We start from the raw sequence: 25,868 nt of genomic DNA on the forward strand, positions 1-25,868 counted from the left end.
AGTGTCTGGCTGTGACGGCATCCAGATGAGCCGAGGTCATGTCCAATGAACTCGGCTCACCTCATGCACGTCACTGACAGCGTGGGAAAATTCTCACGCTGAAGCGCTGAGTGCAGGAAAATTTTCCCACGCTGTCAGTGACGTACATGAGGTGAGCCGAGTTCATTGTCGGCTCATCTGGATGCCGTCACAGTCAGACACTGAGGAGCGCAAGCATGCCTGCGCTTCTCAGTGTGTGCGGCATGGCAAGCTGGATGGCAGCGTTCTGCTGCGGTCCAGCCTGTCATCTCGATGTAGCAGAGCTGAAGCTGTCGTGGGAGCCATGGAAAGGTAAGGATGAGGTTGCTTTATTATTTTTCTTTAATTGCAGGAGATCGTTGGCTTCAGCTGGAATGGGCGTGATGGTAAGTATGGTTTAATTTAGAACAATAAAGAATTGTGTCTTTATTTCAATTAAAGGACTTTATTCTGGGTGTTTGTGTTTTTTTTTTAACTTTGACTATGGGGTTAGTAATGGGGGTGTCTTATAGACGCCTCTCCATTACTAACCTGGGCTTGATGTCAGCTGGCATTACAAGCTGACATCAACCCCAACCCTATTACCCCCTGCCACCGCACCAGGGCAGCGTGGAAGAGCGAGGCTAAGTGCCAGAATTGGCGCATCCTATGCATGCGCCATTTCTGGGGCGGCTGACGGCTGGTGTTTCTAGCCTGGGAGGGGGCCAATATTCATGGCTCCCTTCCTGGGCTATTAATATCAGCCCCCAGCTGTCTGCCTAGCCTTTGCTAGCTATTAAATTAGGGGGGACCCCACGTCATTTTTTTGGGGGGGGTCCTCCATTTTAATAGCTAGTAAAGGCTAGGTATTCAGCTGGGGGCTGATATTAGTAGCCTGGGAAGCTCCGTGGGTATTACCCCCTTCCCAGGCTTCAAACATCTGCCCCAGCTGTCTGCTTAACCTCCGCTAGAGACTAAAATTACGGGGAACCCCACGCCAATTTTTTTTAATAATAAATCCTTTATTTTAATACTAAATGACAAGTACAGTAACCAACACTATCACTGTACTTATTATATATGTGACTGACATGTTTCTATCTATCTAATCTATGTGTGAAGCTCTATTCTGTCTGTTATAAATTGTCGGGTACAGATGCTGAATTGCCGGCCGGCTTTTTTAAAGAGACGGTGCATGAAAACACTATTATTTTTTTTGATAAATCCTTTACACTAAATGACAATTACAGTAAGCAACACTGTCACTGTACTTCGTATATATGTGGCTGACATGTTTCTATCTATCTAATCTATGTGTGATTCTCTATTCCTTCTATTCTAAACTGTCGGGTACAGATGCTGAATTGCCAGCCGGCTTTTTTAAAGAGACGGTGCATGAAAACACTATTATTTTTTTTAATAAATCCTTTGCAGTAAATGACAAGTACAGTAAGCAACACTGTCACAGTACTTCATATATATGTGACTGACATGTTTCTATCTATCTAATCTATGTGTGAAGCTCTATTCTGTCTGTTATAAATTGTCGGGTACCGCTGCTGAATTGCCGGCCGGCTTTTTTAAAGAGACGGTGCTCGAAAACACTATTATATTTTTTAATAAATCCTTTACATTAAATGACAAGTACAGTAATCAACACTGTCACTGTACTTCTTATATATGTGACTGACATGTTTCTATCTATCTAATCTATGTGTGATGCTCTATTCCTTCATGTCTAAATTGTCGGGTACCGGTGTATGCCGCTGCTGAATTGCCGGCCGGCTTTTTTAAAGAAAGCGTCTTCTGAGCAGTTTGTGAGCTTTTGGACACCTTTGAAGGTGTTTTCTATGTGTTCCTATGTGTTTTTGTTTGCCTGCCATTGGTTTTAACGGTGTTCGACGGTGTTCTAAGGTGTTCGACGAACAGTTCGACGAACAGTTCCTCGAACATCCCGGTGTTCGACGAACCGAACCGAACCCGAACACTACGGGGGTGGCTCAACACTAGTGGCAACTAAACTTTAACAGTTTTTTCTTATTTTTAAGCACTTTAATCATCTGCAGATGGGTGTGGGGCCAGGTCCTGAAACCCCATCGACCACTCAACAGACTGCTGAAAAATGTGCAGCTTCAAATGCAGGACTGTACAACCTCGGCTCTGTGTGTGTGCTCAGACAGGAGCTGTGCAGATTTGTCTTCAGAGCTGCACACTTCTCAGCAATTTTTTGAGCGGTCTGTAGAATTCAGGACCTGAACAACCACCGATCTGGGTCCGTTCATTGTCCATGTGCGGTCAGACTCTGAATCAGTATCCGAAACCTGTGTGTCTGAACGTGAGCCTATCCGAGTACTCAGAATATCCGGACTGCTACAACCAGTCTCTGAAGTCGCATTGGCGGTACCTGAATCAGACCTGTCTCTCAGTGTCAGTAACCATTCTACACAGGATCTAGAACCTATTAGTCTGAACAGAGCTCGAATCCTATCAGTGTCTGCGTACCTGACCCCTGGGGTCAGCAACGGCAGTACTGGGGACTGCTTAGGAGTAGTACTTGGTGGCTACACGGCTACCCTCAGCCATGCCAGACTCCATCATCAGGAGCTCCAGTGAACATCTAGTAGCCGCTTAGCTACTCCCCTCCTAGGTAAGCCTGGCCCCAAGGCACAGTGAATCCAGAAAACTACGTGCATAACAGTTTACGTGGCCCTGGACCCCGCTGATCCCAAGTCCTCCCTGCACTTGAAGCTGTGTCACCAGCTGAGCTATCAGTGGGAAAGTCAGAAAAAATTTTTGTTCCATCTGCAGACACTAGATGCCCGATTGGAAGCCCTGACCTCAGCCCAAGTTGCAGTACCTACAGCAGGGTGACAAAGCGTTCTATAGACTAAATAAAAATGTGTTTTATTTAAAGTCTCACCCTGTATAATTGTTACACATAGTGATCTGTAACATCCTTTAAAAAATAGTTTCTTTTGGTTGTGTTTAAAAGGTGGCTCAATGCCCTCAATGTCAGCCCTTGAACACTTAATAGCCGTTAAAATAAGATATGGGTAGTTTTAATAGAGAGCAGCAATAAGGGTCGCACCGCTCCTTGAAACTCTCTCCAATTTACCGTATTTTTTGGACGATAAGATGCACTTTTTTCCTCCAAAACTTTGGAGGAAAATTGGGGGTGCCTCTTATAGTCCGAATGTTGGGGGGGGGTGTATATTTATGTGTGATGTGTGGGGAGCGATATCGGTGGAGGAGCGGGGCACAGGAGGCAGCAGCCGCCCGCTGCAGCCTACACTGTCCCCGCTGCTAAAGAAAATGAATATTCACTGCTCCCCACGCCCTATGGGCGTGGGGAGCAGTGAATATTCATGCTCCTTAATAGCGGTATACAGTGTAGCCGCGCTGCGGCTGCTGCTGCTGCCGGCTATCTCCTGTTAAAGGACATGAATATTCAACCTCTCTCCACGCCTATGGGCATGGGGAGGGGTGAATATTCATGCCCTTTAATGAGCGGGCACAGGAGATATCCGGCAGCAGCAGCCGCAGCGCGGCTCCGCTGTGTGCCGGCTATGAAGGAGAGTGAAGTCACTGCTCCCCGCGCACACAGACCCGGCGTGGGGAGCAGTGACTTCCGGCAGCTGATCTCTCCTTGTGAGCTGCGCATGGCAGTGACGTCATGCGCGGCTCACATGGAGAGATCAGTGCAGGCAGACAGGATGCAGCGCTGGAGGAGAGAGAAGAGAGGTGAGTAGGAGTGTTTATTTTTTTTAATGTGCAGCCTGATGGGGATTAGGGGGACCATGCATACTAGGACAGGGATTAGGGGTGCCATGCATACCAGGACAGGGATTAGGGGTGCCATGCATACCAGGACAGGGATTAGGGGTGCCAAGCATACCAGGACAGGGATGAGGGGTGCCATGCATACCAGGATAGGGATGATGGGTGCCATGCATACCAGGATAGGGATTAAGGGTGCCTGCATACCAGGACAGGGATGAGGGGTGCCATGCATACCAGGACAGGGATTAGGGGTGCCATGCATATGAGGATAGGGATTAGGGGTGCCATGCATACCAGGACAGGGATGAGGGGTGCCAACATACTAGGACAGGGATTAGGGGTGCCATGCATACCAGGATAGGGATTAGGGGTGCCATGCATAACAGGACAGGGATGAGGGGTGCCATGCATACCAGGACAGGGATGATGGGTGCCATGCATACCAGGATAGGGATTAGGGGTGCCTGCATACCAGGACAGGGATGAGGGGTGCCATGCATACCAGGACAGGGATTAGGGGTACCATGCATACCAGGATAGGGATTAGGGGTGCCTGCATACCAGGACAGGGATGAGGGGTGCCATGCATACCAGGACAGGGATTAGGGGCACCATGCATACCAGGATAGGGATTAGGGGTGCCATGCATACCAGGACAGGAATGAGGGGTGCCAGCATACCAGGACAGGGATTAGGGGTGCCATGCATACCAGGACAGGGATTAGGGGTGCCATGCATACCAGGACAGGGATGAGGAGTGCCATGCATGCCAGGACAGGGATGAGGGGTGCTATGCATACCAGGATAGGGATGATGGGTGCCATGCATACCAGGATAGGGATTAGGGATGCCTGCATACCAGGACAGGGTTGAGGGGTACCATGCATACCAGGACCGGGATTAGGGGTGCCATGAATACCAGGATAGGGATTAGGGGTTCTATGCATACCAGGACAGGGATGAAGGGTGCCATGCATACCAGGACAGGGATGAGGGGTGCCATGCATACCAGGATAGGGACGATGGGTGTCATGCATACCAGGATAGGGATTAGGGGTGCCTGCATACCAGGATAGGGATGATGGGTGCCATGCATACCAGGATAGGGATTAGGGATGCCTGCATACCAGGACAGGGTTGAGGGGTGCCATGCATACCAGGACAGGGATTAGGGGTGCCACGCATACCAGGATAGGGATTAGGGATGCCATGCATAACAGGACAGGGATGAGAGGTGCCATGCATACCAGGACAGGAATGAGGGGTGCCATGCATACCAGGATAGGGATGATGGGTGCCATGCATACCAGGATAGGGATTAGGGGTGCCTGCATACCAGGACAGGGATGAGGGGTGCCATGCATACCAGGAAAGGGATTAGGGGTACCATGCATACCAGGATAGGGATTAGGGGTGCCATGCATACCAGGACAGGGATGAGGGGTGCCAGCATACCTGGACAGAGATTAGGGGTGCCATGCATAAAAGGACAGGGATTAGGGGTGCCATGCATGCCAGGACAGGGATTAGGGGTGCCATGCATACCAGGACAGGGATGAGGGGTGCCATGTATACCAGGATAGGGATGATGGGTGCCATGCATTCCAGCATAGGGATTAGGGATGCTTGCATACCAGGACAGGGTTGAGGGGTGCCATGCATACAAGGACAGGGATTAGGGGTGCCATGCATACCAGGATAGGGATTAGGGGTTCCATGCATACCAGGACAGGGATGAGGGGTGCCAGCATACCAGGACAGGGATTAGGGGTGCCATGCATAGCAGGATAGGGATTAGGGGTGCCATGCATACCAGGACAGGGATGAGGGGTGCCATGCATACCAGGACAGGGATGAGGGGTGCCATGCATACCAGGATAGGGATGATGGGTGCCATGCATACCAGGATATGGATTAGGAGTACCTGCATAGCAGGACAGGGTTGAGGGGTGCCATGCATACCAGGATAGGGATTAGGGGTGCCATGCATACCAGAACAGGAATGAGGGGTGCCAGCATACCAGGACAGGGATTAGGGGTGCCATGCATACCAGGACAGGGATTAGGGGTGCCATGCATACCAGGACAGGGATGAGGAGTGCCATGCATGCCAGGACAGGGATGAGGGGTGCCATGCATACCAGGATAGGGATGATGGGTGCCATGCATACCAGGATAGGGATTAGGGATGCCTGCATACCAGGACAGGGTTGAGGGGTACCATGCATACCAGGACCGGGATTAGGGGTGCCATGCATACCAGGATAGGGATTAGGGGTTCTATGCATACCTGGACAGGGATGAAGGGTGCCATGCATACCAGGACAGGGATGAGGGGTGCCATGCATACCAGGATAGGGACGATGGGTGTCATGCATACCAGGATAGAGATTAGGGGTGCCTGCATACCAGGATAGGGATGATGGGTGCCATGCATACCAGGATAGGGATTAGGGATGCCTGCATACCAGGACAGGGTTGAGGGGTGCCATGCATACCAGGACAGGGATTAGGGGTGCCATGGATACCAGGATAGGGATTAGGGATGCCATGCATAACAGGACAGGGATGAGGGGTGCCATGCATACCAGGACAGGAATGAGGGGTGCCATGCATACCAGGATAGGGATGATGGGTGCCATGCATACCAGGATAGGGATTAGGGGTGCCTGCATACCAGGACAGGGATGAGGGGTGCCATGCATACCAGGACAGGGATTAGGGGTACCATGCATACCAGGATAGGGATTAGGGGTGCCATGCATACCAGGACAGGGATGAGGGGTGCCAGCATACCTGGACCGAGATTAGGGGTGCCATGCATACCAGGACAGGTATTAGGGGTGCCATGCATACCAGGACAGGGATTAGGGGTGCCATGCATACCAGGACAGGGATGAGGGGTGCCATGCATACCAGGATAGGGATGATGGGTGCCATGCATACCAGGATAGGGATTAGGGATGCCTGCATACCAGGACAGGGTTGAGGGGTGCCATGCATACCAGGACAGGGATTAGGGGTGCCATGCATACCAGGATAGGGATTAGGGGTTCCATGCATACCAGGACAGGGATGAGGGGTGCCAGCATACCAGGACAGGGATTAGGGGTGCCATGCATACCAGGATAGGGATTAGGGGTGCCATGCATACCAGGACAGGGATGAGGGGTGCCATGCATACCAGGACAGGGATGAGGGGTGCCATGCATACCAGGATAGGGATTAGGGGTGCCATGCATACCAGGATAGGGATTAGGAGTACCTGCATAGCAGGACAGGGTTGAGGGGTGCCATGCATACCAGGACAGGGATTAGGGGTGCCATGCATACCAGGATAGGGATTAGGGGTGCCATGCATACCAGGACAGGGATGAGGGGTGCCAGCATACCAGGACAGGGATTAGGGGTGCCATGCATACCAGGATATGGATTAGGGGTGCCATGCATACCAGGACAGGGATGAGCGGTGCCATGCATACCAGGACAGGGATGATGGGTGCCATGCATATCAGGATAGGTATGAGGGGTGCCATGCATACCAGGATAAGGATGGGGGTGCCATGCATACCTGGATGGAGGGATGCCAGGCATACCAGGATGGGGATGGGGACCACATATAAAAGGAAGAGGGGCGGCATATATACCAGGACGGGGGATATTGTCAGAATTGGGGGACATTACCCCTATACCAGTGTCAGCAGAAGACCCCCTCCCCCTTAAAAGTGCATCATGACCACATTTTTTGCTTAAATTTTTATTTTTTTATTTTCCTCCTCTAAAACTTTGGTGCGTCTTATGGTCCGAAAAATATAGTACTTATTTGTAATTTGTAAAGAATATTTATTTAATTTTATTAATATTTGTTTGTATTTCCTGTTTCAAAGTAAAGTTGCCAGATTACAGACAGCATTCAGTATTATTCACTGTTTTAGGCAAATCTAATCTCTACATATTTATGCAGCAGCCTACACCACTCCCATGTGTCTTTTAGGCTATGTGCCCACGATGCAGAAATGCTGCATATTTTTTCCACTTCTCCCTGGCAGGAAAAACGCATGCGGATTTTACATGCGTTTTTCCTGCCAGGTAGAAGCGTTTGTCAAGTGTTTTTGTATGCATTTCTGCATGCGGGTTGTCAAGCGCTTTCCAAGCGATTTTAGCATCACTTGGAAAAGTGCTTGACAACTTGGTCACACTATATAAATCCATGCAACCAGCATAGATTTATATAGTGTGGCCAAGTAATAGTTAAAGAATAAGAATAGTAAAAAATAAAAAATAAAGATTATACTTACCTTCCGATGGCCCCTGGTCTTTTCTCCGCTGTGTCCGGTCTATTGTATCGGTCGCCGATGTCAGCAGTCGCGTGACCTGTCACATGACTAAATGACGTCATAGTAGGTCCTTTCACACCACCATGACCCATACAACAAACTGGACGCATCGCTGAGAAGACCGGGGGCCATCAGAAGGTAAGTATAATATTTATTTTTTACTTTAATTCTTTTTTTTAACAGGTTCTATGATACCTGGGTCTGGAGGAGAGTCTCCTCTTCTCCAAACCCGGGTACCATCCACACATTGAATCGTATGATATACGCATGGGCACATGTGTTCACACGGATAATATGCAGTTCAATGCAAGTCAATTGCCGCAATTACGTTGCGTGGCCGCAAAATTAATGGACATGCTGCGTATTTTTCCGCAATGATAATCTGCAGCGGAAATTTCCGCAGCATGTGCACAGCACATGCGGATTATCATTGGGGACCATGGGGCACATATTACCAAGTGTTTTTTAAGCATTTTCGCTGCGGAAATTCCGTGGCAAAAACACTTGAAAAACGCATAGTGGGCACGCAGCCAAAGTGTCTAATTACATTTTTGACTGAAAGTCACCATCGTTTTTCAGGATGATACATCATGATGGGCCCGTAAAATTATCTTTTGAGGCCGCTTTAATGATGAGATCTTTATTCTGTGGTCTGGATCCAAGGAACAACTACAGAGCTTTGTCTTAAGCCTAAACTCTAACATCATCGGCTTTAGATTTACAGTGCAAATGGATGAGGTCTGCTTACTAGTGATGGGCGAGCACTAAAATGCTCAGGTGCTCGATACATGGGTCAAGCAAATTGGAATGCTCGGGTCCTCGACCCGAGCAACGAGCCCAATGTAAGTCTATGGGAAACTCAAGCATTTTTCAGGCGGTTCCCCAAGGCGGTCTGCATAGGGCCTAAAAATTGCGGAAATCGATGGAAACAGTGTTCAAATGACCTGGGAACAGAATGACATGGAAGACCCCTGGAAGCATTTCTGACTCCCAGGTCACTGCTGTCAACAATGTTGTCAGAGGGATTACGCCACTTTTATGGACTCACAATAAAACATACAAAAACGAAACCAAAATGGACTTTCCTGGGAAATATGTTAAGGAACATCCTTTCCAGGGTAATGACTTGTATATAAGGCAAAATAAATAACCAAAAACAAAAATACTCCTCCACACCTTGGGCTATGTTCACACGTAGCGTTTTTGATGATTTTTTACACTTTTGCATTGATTTCAACCGTGACAAATGCATTCACCAGGAAATGTCATTTTAACATTTTACAACCTTATCTGGCCATGTGGTGTGTAAGACATGATCAGATTCATCCTGTTTCATTTATGAAGGAGGGACTCTGAAAGTCACAAAGCCTATTTTTATAGGGCCATCAGGCAGCCTTTACTATTCTTAAAGGGCCAGCAGTCGGCCCTCGCTATTCTTAGAGAGCCATCAGCCGGCTATGCTATGCTGTTTCCATTACTAAAGAGTGGGTCTCCTCACTGTTATTGCGTATGCAGTGAGTGGCAGGTCTGCCCAAAATTTGGACTCAGCCCAATACCCCTTTGAAGAGACTTAGAGGAGGGCCTCCTGAAAACAATGTTCCCATTATTAGGAAATGGGTCTCCCATACTGTTTGCCTATGCAGCAAATGCAAGGGCTGCCAAAAATTGGGACCTACTCCAATGCCCCTTGGAAGAGACGTAGTGGCAGGTCTGCCCAAAATTTGGACTCAGCCCAATACCCCTTTGAAGAGACGTAGAGGGCCTCCTGAAAACAATGTTCCCATTATTAGGAAGTGGGTCTCCCATAGTGTTGGCCTATGCAGCAAATGCAAGGGCTGCCAAAAATTGGGAGGCACTCCAATGCACCTTGGAAAATATGTGGGGAGGGACATAAACAAATGTTCCCATTAGAAAGGAGCGGGTCTCCTATACTTGAAATGCCCATGCACTAAGTGTATGGGCTGACAAATATTTACTCAGGGGGGGTGTACATGAACATACTGTATAAAAAATGTTTTTACGGGCATCATAAACACCCTTTAAAAAAATTATGTGGGTGTTGCATCACGGACCACGGTCACCCTGGTGATATGTCGGTGGAGGATGAGGATGAGGTGAAGGAGGAGGACAAGAGCAAATAGCCAAAATCAGGAAGCGTACACCCATATGTGGGTGTGAAACGGTGCATGGGAATACACCTCCCAAAAAAAGACAGTGGATTTGAGTTTATGTTACGCTGCTATCATTCGGTGGTGTTGAGAAGTCAACCCTTGTTCATTTTTATAAGAGTCAGCCTGTCAGCATTTTCAGTTGACAGGCGGGTGCTCTTATCAGTTATAATTCCACCAGCGGCACTAAAAACCTGCTCTGATAAAACGCTAGCGGCAGGGCAGGCCAGGACCTCCAAGGCGTAGAGAGCCAGTTCATTCAACGTGTCCAGCTTGGATACCCAATAATTATAGGGCACAGAGTAATCATGGAGGACGTTGGTACAGTCGGCAAGGTACTCCCTCAGCATCCTCCCAAACTTTGCACTCCTTGTGAGAGTACCCCGTGCCTCAGGGCTTGTGCTATGGGAGAGGCTGAGAAAACTCTCCCAGAACTTTGACAATGTTCCCCTGCATCTGCTGGATTGGAGTTGTGTCTCTCTCGCCTGTACTCCTTGGTTGTCCAACGAACTGTGACCTCTGCCGCCAGCGTTTTCAGATAGGATTTTTTTTAATAGCTCCGCAACAAGGGCCTTCTGGTAGTGCCCCATTTTTGTAGACCTGTCCGCCTCAGGAATAAGAGATATAAAGCTCTCCTTGTAGCGTGGGTCACCAACCAGTAATGACTGTCACCCAAAATTTTAAGAACACGAAGGTCATGGGAAAAGCAGCGTAACATAAACTCAGCCATGCATGCCAGACTGCTAACAGGCAAGAATTCCATGTCCTCACCAAGAGGATGACTGACCATGCTCTCCTCCTCCTCCACCTCTCTGTCCACAGGCCATCCACGCTGAACAGACGGTATCACAGTTGTGCAGGTAGTGCTGTCTATAGCGCATGAAACTAGCTCCTGTTCTTCCTCCTCCTCCTTTTCCTCATTGTCACCCAATCCACGTTGGGATGAGATGAGGCTGGGCTGTTTGTAATCACCCTGTATGGTTCCTTGCTCCATCTCATCATGCTCCGCCTGCAATGCATCCTCTTTGATTGTGAGCAGAGAGCATTTCAGAAGACAGAAAAGTGGGATGGTGATGCTGATTATGGCGTCATCACCGCTCACCATCTTTGTGGAGTCCTCAAAGTTTTGGAAAATGGTACAGATGTCTGACATCCATGTCCACTCCTGAGGTCTTATGTGTGGAGTCTGAACTGAATACCTAGAGCCTTGTTGATGCTGGTTGCCAACAACTGCCCTCTTCTGCTCACAAATCCTTCCCAACATCTACAGTGTAGAGTTCCAACGCGTGGGGACATCACACACCAGTCGGTGAGCCAGAAGCTGCAAACGCTACAGAAGCATGGCAAGGGCGGCGGAAGCTATAGCTGACTTTCTAAAATGGGCACACAGGTGGTGTAATTTGACAAGCTGATCCGGTTTTGACAAACCACTGAACCACGAGGTTAAGCACATGGGTCAGGCATGGTATATGTGTGAGCTCGCCTCGCCTCAGAGCCGCCAGCAGGTTCCGGCCATTATCACACACGACCATGCCTGGCTGTAGGTTCAGCGGAGTCAGTCACAGATCTGCCTGCTCTTTCAGAGCTGTCCACAACTCTTCAGCATTGTGCAGTTTGTCACCTAAGCATATTAGCTTCAGCACAGCCTGTTGCCGCTTGGCTGAGGTAGTGCTGCAGTACTTCCAGCTTGTGACTGATGTGGTCATTTTGGAGATGGAGGCTGAAGAGGAGAAGGAGGCTGAGGAGGATGAGGTGCAGGAGCTGTAGACTGTTGGGGGTAACCCCGATTGACCTAGGGCTCGCAATCCTCTGCGTCGGGAGGATGTATTCCGTCCCAAGGTCCGACTGGGTCCCGGCTTCCACTATGTTAACCCAGTGTGCCGTCAGCGAGATGTACCGTCCCTGCCCACAAGCACTTGTCCACGTGTCCGTGGTTAGGTGGACTTTCCCAGTAACTGCATTGTTGAGGGCATGGCTAATGTTGTGGGACACGTGCTTTTGTAATGCGGGGACGGCACACCGGGAAAAATAGTGGCAGCTGGGGACCGAGTACCGAAGGATGGCCGCCGCCATCAGGTTGAGGAAAGCTTCCGCCTCCATGAGCCTAAAAGGCAACATTTCGAGCGCAAGCAGTCACGAAATTTGGGAATTCAGTAGTGTGGCCTGTGGGGCGTTGGCTGTGTATTTGCGCTTGCGTTCCAAGGACTGGGGTATAGACAACTGAACGCTGCGCTGGGACAAGGACGTGCTTGCTGATGGTGCTAGTTGAGAGTGTGCAACGACAGATGCAGGGCAGGAGGCATCTTTGCATGCACTATGGACAGGGGATTGGCTTGCATGCACAACAGTGGAAGAAGCAGTGAAGTAACCCACAGACACTGTTCCTGGACCCTGGGGTTTGGCCCACAAAGTCGGGTGCTTTGCTGCCATGTGCCTGATCATGCAGGTGGTGATCAGGCTGGTAGTTTTGTTACCCCTGCTGATGCTGGCCTGGCAGGTGGAGAAAATGGCCCTTTTGGGGTTATCAGCAGTTTTTTAAAAACAACCAGACTTCGGAAGACCTAACAGTTGTACTGGCAACTTCCTTCGTGTTGGTGTTATAGGAAACAGTTGCCCGCCTTCTGTCTTCGGCCACCACACTGCTTCTTCCTGCCTGTTGGGGTGCTCTGCCTCTCTCCCCCTGTGTGCTGCTGTCCTCGCTCTGCATGTCCTCCTGCCAGGTTGGGTCAGTTACTATATCATCCACCACCTCATCTTCCACTTCCGCACCCTGGTCCTCCTCCTGACTTTCTGGGAATTGTGTCTCATCATTGTCCACCTCTTGAGACACTTTCCCACCGTTGCCTTCGTATGACCGTGGCTGCTCAAATATTTGGGCATCGCTACATGCGATCTCCTCTTGCTCTGCTTCAAGTGGACCAGGCGAGAGGCCCGAATCTCTGGTGGGAGGAAGGAGAATCAGGTTGAGGAATATGCAGTCCAGACTCACGGCTAATGAGACTTGACCGTGTGGAAGACAGGGTGGTGGTAGTGGCAAAGTGACTGGCAGCATTATCTGCTATCCAACCAATAATGTTTTCACACTGCTTTGTATTCAATATAGGTGTTCTGAGGTCCCCTATTAATTGGGACAGGAAGGTCGAGCGAGAAGATGTGGGTTTTTGTTGTGGCACAATTTCAGCTTGCCCACGGCCTCGGCCTCTGCATGCACCATTACCATCATGTCCCTTGCCACATGCCTTGCCCATTTTAAATGGAGGACAATATCTTCTATGCTCACTACAAATGGCTGAGTTTGGAGCGAACTTATATGTGATCCATGTGATGGTAAAACCACAGTTTTAAATAGCTGGCCCGTAGGTAAGTATTTTTAACAGCGCCAACCTCATGTCAATAAGTTCGCTGACACACTGCAACAAAATTTCAATGGAGGCCAGAAATGGCTATATTTTCAGTGAAATTATATGTGATCCGTGTGACGGACAAACACCAGTTTTAAATAGCTGGCCTGTAGGTAACTATTTTTAACAGCAAACTGGTGTCAATAACTTCGCTGACACACTGCAACAAACTTTCAATGGAAACCAGAAATAGCAATGTTTTCAGCACAATTATATGTGATCTGTGTGACGGACTAACCATAGTTTTAAATAGATGGATTTTTAGCACTGTAATATGGAAAGGACCTGGCTGTATTCTGCAGTGCCAACAAGATAATGGCGCAGAAAAACTGTGTTGTCTGGATTGCTTTTTATCCCCTTTCTGGCACAGGGCGTGCTAGTACGTATCTGGGCCTTATGGATCTGATACGTATTAATACGCCCTATCTTTAATGCGGCACCGCGACCGAAGTCGCGGTGATTGCATTAAGTTTCCGGTGCCATCTTACCTTAGGGTAATCTCGGGAGGTGGCGCCGCCCCCCCCGCACCCACGATCGATGTGATTGGCTGTTCAATTCTGAACAGCCAATCACAGCATTTCTCACTGTTTCCGGCAATCAGATTGCTGGAAACTGTGATGTGCAGCATAGGATCGGTGCTCCTAAAAGCTCCCTCTCTAAGACCTCCGGCCGAACAAAACTGATGTCAAAGATGGTGGTACCAAAAGGATGGATCAGGGCAAAGATGTCAGTCGCCCAGAAGTCCAACTTCAGGAGGAGCTCCATGACTCTTTTGTGGCACCCCTGAGGGTTCGGTCGCCACAGAGGTGTTGCATCTCAGCCAGAGATGTGGTATCTCATTCTCAGGTAAGGAAGGAGTACAGCTCAGGACCCTAACACCTGCATCCAACACACACCACTCCAGGCCAGCAGGAGGGGCAAGATGCCTCTGGTGCTTGCTGAGCCCCTTTCCTGGCTGGAGTGGGGGGAACCCAGAGAGGGGGGAACCATGTAGTGGGTATGGGTGGAGGAAGAAGCTCAGTGGAGCACAGTAGAGGAAGATATAAAATGGGTAGCCATCTTAGTGAGTTGAGTCAAGATCAGTCAGAGGAGGAGAAGTGAAGGAGCAGAGGCTCTGCAGGAGCTCTGCTCCAGAGGCGGGCCTAGCCAGTGAGGCCCAAGTCTGAGAGGAAGGAGAGAAGAGAGGAGAGGGAGCAGAGAGGCTCCAGGAACAGAAGAAAGGACCCTAGGGGTACGGGCCACGCAGAAGGCCACCCGTACGCCCACATCTGCCAGGTGGTGGAGGGGTCAGGCCATCTAAGGGGAGCCGGTCCCTCAACTAGTAGAAGATTGCAAGTCTCAGCTAGAAACCAGAGGCTGCAGTACTTTATGTCCTGTAGACACAAGTCCACGCCAGTCTCGCCGAGAAGGTAGCCACATAGGACCCAGAGGACGGAACAGACGTCGCCCGCCAAGGCCCGCGGGTACCGGATTGGAGATACTAGGTGTGAGGTGCAGGGAAAAGGCCAGGGAGAGGACACAGAAGGGGGTCCTGCTATGTACTACAGAGCTGTCTGGGGGTGGACTGAACCCCTCACTCAGTAAGCACAGCATGACGAGCGAGATTACTTTGGCGCCTGTAATCTGGACTGCAATAACTGTGAGTAAAGACCCTGGGACTGCACTTCCTTGTCTCTGTGTTTCTTGCTGCGCCATCAACCCCTGCACTACAATGCCCAGCGCAACCTGCAACATCATCTACACTGCCCTGGAGCTAGCTCTTCCTGTGGAGAGCCACACCATCCCTGCTGCAGTAACATCAGCTTCAGAGGACTGCTCTGCAGCGGTGGCTCCCTTTAGCCGCATTCCACAGGTGGCATCACGAACTTTAATATAAACTATAAAAATCCCCTGTAAATATAACCCCTTTTATTGACCGCCCTGGGTCACGGACCGGGTCACTGCCACTGTGACATTCCTCAGCATACACCGGCCCGGTATCCCACGGCCCAGGGGACGCGTCAACTTTGGCGTCACGAACAGGATATGTAACCCACCCGTTATCACCGGGTATTGTGTGCCTAAAGACTGTGTTTTCTACTGAATGTGGCGCCCGCCCCTGAAGAACGGGCGCCATTATGTGCGAGCCAAACAACAACAAGAGATCACCTCCCATCGTGGGTCGAGTCCCAGAATGGCGCCAAAAGTGCGGCCCACCCACTGCAACTGTGGCCATAACCCTGGACCTGTCCATCGGTCTGGAGGAGACGCCCACAGATGTGACCGACAGCAAGCAGACATGGGACCGCCCCAAAAAGGGGAAGGGAAGAATAAAACTGGGAAACGGGGTGTGGTCTGGATCCATCCAGACAGATCACACCCGGCAGGGAACATGGAAGGAAGAGAGTGTTGTGATCTGCTACAAGAACTAAGGAAAGAAAGGGAATCTGTCCCTACAATAAGACTAAGCTGATTCCCTACGTTGAAGCAGGCGACCTGCTCCTTCTGAACAGACCCGCCTTCGTCCTCAGCTAGTCTGAACGCAGACCTATAGAATAAAGGAAGGGGTCCCTAAAAGAACTAAGGACTGGGACAAAATTGGACACCTCCTAGCAGACGTTGTAGCGGAGCAAAAAGACAAACAGACAAAAAGTACTTAGAGGTCCAAAGGACCAAACGAACTAGAGAGAAAGGTACAAAAGCACCTGGCTAGATAGAGAGTCAAATAACACTGAAGTCCAGCAAAGCCAGAAGGACGGAGCTGGAATAAATAGGCAGCAGGTCACGTGACCAAAATAGAAAAAAACTAACAGGAGAGTTCTAACAGTACCCCCTCTTCTATGAGGATCCTCCGGATCCTCCAGGCCCAGGCCTAGAAAGGAAACCTCCTGTGGAACGCTCTGACAAGTCTAGGGGCAGAGACATCATCCGCCCCTACCCAGGAGTTATCCTCGGGACCGAAACCTTTCAAAGCGACGAGATACTGCAATCTCCTTCTATGTCTTCTGGAATTCAGGATACGAGAAATTTCATATTCGCCGTCTTCCACCACCGGAGGAACTGTGACAGTAGCATCCCTATCCGATACATCAGCCTTTTTCAACAAGGAAACATGAAACACAGGATTAATCTTCCAGGAGGTGGGGACCTCCAACCTAACAGCAGACTGATTAACCACCTGAAGCACCTTAAATGGCCCCACAAACTTCGGACCCAATTTTTTAGAGGGAATACTCAACCGCAGATTCTGTGAAGACAACCAAACCATGTCACCCACCGTAAACAAAACGTCTTTATGTTTCCTGTTAAAATACATCTTGGACTTTTTGTTAGCCTCTTGAAAGTTACAACGTACGTCAGTCCAAACTCTCTCCAAATCACCGGAAAAATTCTCCTCCTCCGGCACAGCCGACACCAATTTGGAGAACGAACCAAACGATGGATGTCTCCCAGTACAACAAAAAAAAGGAGAACACCCAGCAGAAGAGGATGTATGGTTGTTAAGAGCAAATTCAGCAAGTGGCAGAAACTCAGACCACCCGTCTTGATTGTCTGCCACAAAACAATGCAAAAACTGTTCAACATCCTGGTTCTTTCTTTCTGTCTGTCCATTAGACTCAGGATGATACCCAAATGAAAATGACTAATGGACTCCCAACCTGTCACAAAAAGCACGCCAAAAGCAAGCCAAAAACTGAGGTCCCCTATCAGAAACAATGTCGGTGGGAACGCCATGGAGTCTGACAATTTCCTTAACAAACGCCTTAGCGAGTGTCTTAGCGCAGGGTAGTTTAATGAAAGGAACCAAATGACACATCTTGCTAAAACGGTCCACGACCACCCAGATGACAGTGAAACCCTCGGACACAGGAAGGTCAGTAATATAATCCATTTCCAGATGTGTCCAAGGCACACTAGGAACCTCCAGAGGGCAAAGCAACCCCGCAGCAGGGGTATGCGAAGCCTTTGACCTAGCACACACCGTACATTGACACACCCACTCAATGACTTCCTTCCGCCACCCAGGCCACCAAAAACTACGACTTATAAGTCTCTTAGTCTCAGAAATTCCTGGATGACCTGCCAACCGAGACTCATGATATTCCACAAACAAATCTTTCCTAAAGGTTCTAGGCACAAGCAACCTCCCATGGGGAGTGTTAGATGTGGCATCCTCCTGGGCTTTCAGAATCCCATCTTCCAAAACGGAGTCCACAACTCCTTCCTGTAAAATGCTCTCCTTCTCCTTGGTACCAACCATGGGAGAAAAATTGCAAGATAAAGCATTGGCTTTAACATTCTTGGTACCAGGGATGTAAGTAACAGAAAAATTAAACCGAGAAAAAAAAAGTGCCCACCTAGCCTGACGGGCATTCAAGCGCTTGGCAGCATCCAGATAAATCAAATTTTTATGATCTGTGAAAACCTGAACCGGAAATTTAGCACCTTCCAAAAAATGCCGCCAATGTTCAAACGCGAGTTTAATAGCCAGCAATTCCCGATTACCAACATTGTAATTAAGTTCGGTTTCTGAAAAATTTTTCGAAAAAAAAAGCACAGGGATGTACTCCATCCTTGTTCTCCTGAGACAAAACCGCACCGACCCCCACCGAAGAAGCATCAACCTCGACCAAAAAAGGCTTGGTCTCATCAGGCTGCATAAGGATAGGGGCAGAACTGAACCTGTCCTTGAGATACACAAAAGCTTCAATGGCCTCAGTAGTCCACTGGACAGTATTCGCACCTTTCCTGGTGAGATCGGTCAGCGGCTTAACAATTATAGAAAAATTCTTAATGAATTTTCTGTAATAATTGGCGAAACCTAAAAATCTCTGTATCGATTTTAAACCAATAGGCCTAGGCCATTCCTGCACAGCCTGAACCTTCACCGGGTCCATCTCAAAGCCCTCGCTGGAGATAATGTAGCCCAAAAAACTAATTCTCTGCACAGCGAACTCACATTTCTCCAGCTTAGCAAAAAGTGAATTGTCATTTAATAACTGCAATACCTCACGTATGCTCTGCCAATGAGACTCCAGATCTGGCGAATAAATCAAAATGTCATCCAAATACACAACCACATTCTTACCAATCAAAGGTCTCAGGATGTCATTAATAAGGTTCTGAAAAAACGCGGGTGCATTGGTAAGACCAAAAGGCATCACCAGATTCTCAAAATGATCTACCGGAGTGTTAAAAGCAGTTTTCCATTCATCACCCTCCTTTATTCGTAACAAATTGTATGCCACCCGGAGATCAATTTTAGAGAACCACTTGGCCCCCACTAACCGGTTAAACAAGTCAGGAATTAATGGCAGTCGGTAGGAATTGCGTACAGTAATTTTATTAATTTCGCGAAAGTCCAGACATGGACGTAAACCGCCGTCCATTTTTTTTTAAAAAAAAAATTCCAACAGCCACAGGTGACTTAGAAGGTCTAATGTGACCAGCAGCCAAGCTCGTCTGTATGTATTCCTCCAAGGCTTTTCTCTCAGGGATAGTCAGATTAAATAAGCGACTCTTGGGAAGAGTAGCTCCAGGAACAAACTCAATGGTGCAATCATAGTCCCTATGAGGAGGTAAAACTTGTGACTCCTCCTCTGAAAAAAACTTCCAAAAATCCTGAATAGGTACAGGTAATTCCCCTTTTTCCACAGCCGCAATGCGACCGTTGCAACACTTATCATAGCACTTAGGACTCCATGACTTAATCTCATTAGAAGACCAGTCCAGTAAAGGATTGTGCAGTTTTAACCAAGGCAAACCTAAAACTACTGGAGAAGGTAAATTATTTAATACCACCAAATCCAAATTGTCCTGGTGAATACCATTGATAGTGAGGGGAAATTCAGCAACCTTGTGAGTAATACATTTCAAAGGAGTGTTGTCAATAGCAATCACAGAAATAGGTGATGACAAAGGTTTGGATTCCAATTTAAGTTTTTCCAAAAACCCCTTATCAATCACATTAAGTGTTGAACCACAATCCACAAATACCTGAAATTCAATCAAATTTTCCTGCAATAAGGTACTCCCTGAAAGAAATACTCCCTTAGAATTCAAATAAGCAATACGGGCGAAACTGACCTTTTTTTTTTCTTTGCTTAAGCGAAGCTCACAGTTCTTAATTAAATGGTCAGATTTACCACAGTAAAAACACAATCCCCTGGAAAACCTGTGGTCTCTTTCCTGAGAGCGGAGTGACATCTCCCCAATCTCCATCGGTTCTCCGCTGTCCGAGCAGACCCTCTGAGGACTAGGAGCTGCCATTGCAGGAGTTTTCTCATCATTAACCCTGGCACGCAGTCTCCTGTCCACACGTATAGCTAATTGCATGGCCTCTTGCAATGTCACAGGTGCAGGAAATGCAATCAGCAGATCTTTAACCCTTTCACTTAGACCGGCAAGAAACGAACATTTTAACGCCGAATCATTCCATTTCACTTCTGAAGACCACCTTCTGAAGTGTGTACAATAATATTCAACATCACCTGACCCCTGCTTCAAACATCTCAGTTCTGTCTCAGCAGATGAGACTCAATCAGGATCGTCATACAATAACCCCATAGCAGAAAAAAAATCCTCCACTGATCTAAAACATGGATCATTAGGTTGGAGAGAAAAGGCCCACCCCTGTGGTTCCTTGCACAAAAGTGACATGATAAACCCAATGCGCTGTGATTCATTCCCAGAGGACCTGGGTCTCAAACGAAAATATAATAAACAAGCATCTTTAAAGGAAAAAAAAATCTTGTTGTTTACCATCAGGCAGTCCTACCTTTGGTTCTACAAAATGCGCTCCAGGACAGCCACTCACGTGTTGCTGGAGATCGGCCACCTCTAGAGACAATCCATGCAGGCGTTGAGCCAACTCTTGAACAGACACCATACTGATCTCAGGATTTCTTTCCAAGTTTAGTTTGGGCTGGACTTACTGTTGTGATCTGCTACAAGAACTAAGGAAAGAAAGGGAATCTGTCCCTACAATAAGACTAATCTGATTCCCTACGTTGCAGCGGGTGACCTGTTCCTTGTGAACAGACCCGCCTTCGTCCTCAGCTAGTCTGAACGCAGACCTATAGAATAAAGGAAGGGGTCCCTAAAAGAACTAAGGACTGGGACAAAATTGGACACCTCCTAGCAGATGTTGTAGCGGAGCAAAAAGCAAACAGACAAAAAGTACTTAGAGGTCCAAAGGACCAAACGAACTAGAGAGAAAGGTACAAAAGCACCTGGCTAGATAGAGAGTCAAATAACACTGAAGTCCAGCAAAGCCAGAAGGGCGGAGCTGGAATAAATAGGCAGCAGGTCACGTGACCAAAATAGAAAAAAACTAACAGGAGAGTTCTAACAGAGAGACCGGAATCCCTGCAACCGGAGGCGCCCCTCACCCTGGAGGGGTTAGTTGCCAGGCTGTCCCAGGAGGATTCAGAGTTCCTCTACGCCGGGATGGAAGACCTTAACCGGAGGATGGAGAGGACCCAGCAAGATACTATCACAAGCTGGAAAAAGGAGATGGTGGAAAGGATGGCAAGCCGGCAGCAGACATCGCTACCAAGCACAGGCAGCGCCCCAGCCTTGGCGGATCCGGACCAGTGCCAGGAGGCAGAGTGCAGCGCAAGAGAGGCCGCGGGAGCAGGTAAGAGGAGTCTCCCTGTCCCAGGCGTCAGAGCCGCTGACCGGCTCCTGGGCCCCCTGGTGGAACCGCCGATCCCGGGCACTACTGACACCGGCCCGCTCCTAACACTCCAGCAAGGCCCTCTGCCCCCAGGAGCGGAAGACGCGGACACATTCCGGACCCTCCTCCCAGGACATCTGCCCCCGGGCGTGCCCACGCTAGACGTCCTCCAAGCCCCTGAACCGTCACCTCCGGGCACCAACGACACCGGCCCGCTCCTGGGCCCCTTACGGGAACCGCCTCCCCCGACACTCGAATGGGTGTGTAGACGCCGTCCATGGGATTGGTCCGCGGAGGTGGAGGACCATCAGCCCCCACTCCTACCGGCTCCCCTGCCCTCCGCCATCTCCCGAGGTGAGGAGGATCAGTTCGAGTGGGACAACCCCGGGGGAGATCTCACGGGGTTTCCCCAAGAAACAAAGGCAGAGGCGGCCCGCAGAAAAGAGCACTGCAGGAGGGAGCTGGAGCAGCTCGAGGGGGAGCGACACATCCGGCAGGTGCGTTGGGAGAAGCTGGAAGCCTGCAGCATGGAGGGGAAGGCCCGGGCATGCAGAAACAGTAGGGCAGCATCCGGTCCCTGTGCCGGGGGGACCATAGTAAAGTTCAACCTGGAAGGTGGTTGGGGCTTCATCCGGGACCCGCAGTCCGAGACAGACCTTATTGTAAACCGGAGGGATGTGGAGTACCACCTAAAAGAAGGTCACCCAGACCGGAACCTGTACCCGGGTGATTACGTCACCTACACCAGACACATAGGTGAAAGGGGCTGGTATGCCCTGAATGTCCACCAGGTGGGGAAAGGGAGCAGTTCCTCACCCTACAGCGCTGAAGACCCGGCTGGGCCAGCCTACAGTGGACAAGAGCTTCCCCGGAGGGAGCACCACTACTAAAGCCTAGCAGATGGAACTGAACTGTAAATAGTTACCGGTAAGGGTACAGGAAAGTTTACAATTTAAAATTTGTTTCTGTGTGCACTAAAAATGACATATGCCTTTAGTTACCCGTGAGGGTATAGGGACATTAAGTTATGGACGGTGAATAACCAAAGAACTTTCCATTGTAAATAGTTGCACTTATTACAGTGCCCCCTATTGGTTTTATAAATCCACAACAAATGACCTCAGAAGAAAAAAACGTTTGGTGTGGCCGAAGACGTGGTCCAACGACCGGATCGCCCATGCCCTGCAGCCATGCCCAGGGCCTTGAGGGTTTTCGGACGGGTCCCTCATGTTCGTGTTTGCTAGTTTGCACCTTACTGAAGAATGGACACCTGTTTGCAGATCGTGCTGTAACCTGTTGAAAAATGTTTAATGAAAGAAATGTTTTATATGTGTAAAGAGAGATGTTCTTTAAAAAGTTTTATAATGTTTTTGGTAAAGAAATGTAACCAGTAACGTTAAAGAAAAAGAGCCTCCCATAAAGGGAAGAGATGTTATGTTGGTAATCTTCTATGCGAATGCATTCTAAAATTTTGCATGTCTTTAAAATACTTTGTCTTTTACTCTATTCCAGCCGGCGGACATGCTGTGTTTTACCAGGGAGGTATGTGGCGCCCCTGAGGGTTCGGTCGCCACAGAGGTGTTGCATCTTAGCCAGAGATGTGGCATCTCACTCTCAGGTAAGGAGTACAGCTCAGGACCCTAACACCTGCATCCAACACACACCACTCCAGGCCAGCAGGAGGGGCAAGATGCCTCTGGTGCTTGCTGAGCCCCTTTCCTGGCTGGAGTGGGGGGAACCCAGAGAGTGGGGAACCATGTAGTGGGTGTGGGTGGAGGAAGCAGCTCAGGGGAGCACAAGAGAGGAAGATATAAAATGGGAAGCCATCTTAGTGAGTTGAGTCAGGATCAGTCAGAGGAGGAGAAGAGAAGGAGCAGAGGCTCTGCAGGAGCTCTGCTCCGGAGGCGGGCCTAGCCAGTGAGGCCCAAGTCTGAGAGGAAGGAGAGAAGAGAGGAGAGGGAGCAGAGAGGCTCCAGGAACAGAGGAAATAACCCTAGGGGTACGGGCCATGCAGAAGGCCTCCAGTATGCCCGCATCTGCCAGGTGGTGCAGGGGTCAGGCCATCTAAGGGGAACCGGTCCCTCAACTAATAGAAGATTGCAAGTCTCAGCTAGAAACTGGAGGCTGCAGTACTTTATGTCCTGTAGCCACAAGTCCACGCCAGTCTCACTGAGAAGGTAGCCACATAGGACCCAGGGGACGGAATAGAGGTCGCCCGCCAAGGCCCGTGGGTACCGGATTGGAGATACTAGTTGTGAGGTGCAGGGAAAAGGCCAGGGAGAGGACACAGAAGGGGGTCCTGCTAAGTACTCCAGAGCTATCTGGGGGTGGACTCAACCCCTCACTGAGTAAGCACAGCACGACGAGGGAGATTACTTTGGCGCTTGTAATCTGGACTGCAATAACTGTGAGTAAAGACCCTGGGACTGCACTTCCTTGTCTTTGTGTTTCTTGCTGCGCCATCAACCCCTGCACTACAATGCCCAGCGCAACCTGCAACATCATCTACACTGCCCTGGAGCTAGCTCTTCCTGTGGAGAGCCACACCATCCCTGCTGCAGTAACATCAGCTTCAGAGGACTGCTCCGCAGCGGCGGCTCCCTTTAGCCGCATTCCACAGGTGGCATCACGAACTTTAATATAAACTATAAAAATCCCCTGTAAATATAACCCCTTTTATTGACCGCCCTGGGTCACGGACCGGGTCACCGCCACTGTGACATTCCTCAGCATACACCGGCCTGGCACCGGGTACCCCACGGCCCAGGGGGCACATCACTTGCTCTTGGCGGACACGCTTCACTGCCCCTCCACCGAAGAGGGACCACATTCCTCCTGACCATCCCGTGCCCGGCTGTCAGGAGGGATAAACTGTTTCACCCTCCCTTTTATCTTGGAAGGCAGCCTGGCCGTGTCTGTCCAGCCAAAAGGCCAGGTCCACCTCTCTTCCCTCTACCATGATTGTCCGTTCTCCCTTCTTGAGGGCCTCCAGGAAACGGCATCGCAAGTCACCATCCCTGAGGTCCAGAGGCAAGGAAACCACCCCGAGAAGACCCCGAGGCCCCAGCCACTGCCCCCGAAAAACTCTGGGGACTTGTGGCCGGGGGAAAACGTTGGACCAGCCCTTCCCCATGCCCCCCGCTACCATCAGATACTCCATTCACGCACACTGCTGCAGACACGCCGCCACTTGCATCCTCAACCACAGACACATCCATACCCACACCATCTCCATTAATGTCAACAATCACCCCACTCACCCCACTCCCACTCCCATGTGCACTGGGGTCAATGTTTTTTTTGCTTCTGGGTACACTTTTTAATGCTCCGTTTTACTTCCACCATCCACATTACTTGTGCTGCTGACACTGCCACCTACTGGTGGCGTCTTCCCTGCCGGGGGGTTCTGCAAACTGAGCGCTGCTGGCCCTTTAAGGACCACGCTGCAGGGTTTAAGCAGCGCAGTCCCTGTGTTCACTTGGAGCTTCCTGCCTTACTGACAGGAAGAGAGCCAGGAGTAGCTCCACCCCCAGCACCAACCAGCCCTGATGCAGCATTACCTTTGGATACCCGCACTGCCGGAGCCCTGCCCCATGTAAGCCCCCAGACACAGGGAACCCCGACAGGCATGCACCCCCATCATCCGCAGCTACGGCCCCTGCACTTACACTGACCGCAGCTGCGGTCTCCACTGCATCCTGAGCAGCTGCCAGCACTAAGCCACACCCCCAGCACCCGGCAGCACCCTCTGAGGCCACTCCCACATGGGCTGAGGATGCCAGGGAGGCCACAGCCCCTGAAACCGGCCGCACCAGGACCCCCAAAGCTGACCCGGAGCCGGGTCTATTTTCAAGGGCCCCTGGTCCAGCGGCACCAGCTCCCAGGAGCACAGCACACCCTAACGTCAAACCATTGGCCACAAAGAGTCTGGCCACAGCAACTCTGGCGGCCGGCCCGAGGCTAGGCCACTCCCCCTCAGTGTCCACCAGTGGTGGAGCCCCCTGCGCTAACCCATTACTGGGTCCCTGCGCAGGGGGCCCTGACTTCACCGCGGTCCCCGCCAGGGGAGCAGGCCCCACCATTTTCTTTTTATGAGCCGGCCCTGCCAGAGCTGCAGGTCCCGCACTCTTCACCTTACCAGGTGCCTTGCCAGGTGCCTGGGTCCCCAAAAGTGATGCAGTCTTAGCGGATCTGCGAGTGGGGGACCCAGACACCCCAGCACACGCCGCCGGAGATGCGGCCCCGGCTGTCAGTGCGCCGCCACCAGTGCAGGAGGCAGTGGCAGTTACGCTCGCTGCCCCCTGCATACCAGCAGGCACACCAGGTGCAAGGCCAGGCCAGCCCCCTCTCTCACAGGGGACCCAGCCTGAGCACCACCACAATTGTCGCCCGGGCCGCCCTCCGCGCCATGCTCCATATTAGTGTTGAGCAACCCCCGTAGTGTACAGGTTCGGTTCGTCGAACACCGGCATGTTCGTCGAACGGTTCGTCGAACACCGTCGAACACCGTTAAAACCAATGGCAGGCA

Source organism: Phyllobates terribilis, unplaced genomic scaffold, assembly GCF_046119375.1.
Source record: "Phyllobates terribilis strain yellow unplaced genomic scaffold, ASM4611937v1 Scaffold_1__5_contigs__length_1240528914, whole genome shotgun sequence".
NCBI lineage: Eukaryota > Metazoa > Chordata > Amphibia > Anura > Dendrobatidae > Phyllobates > Phyllobates terribilis.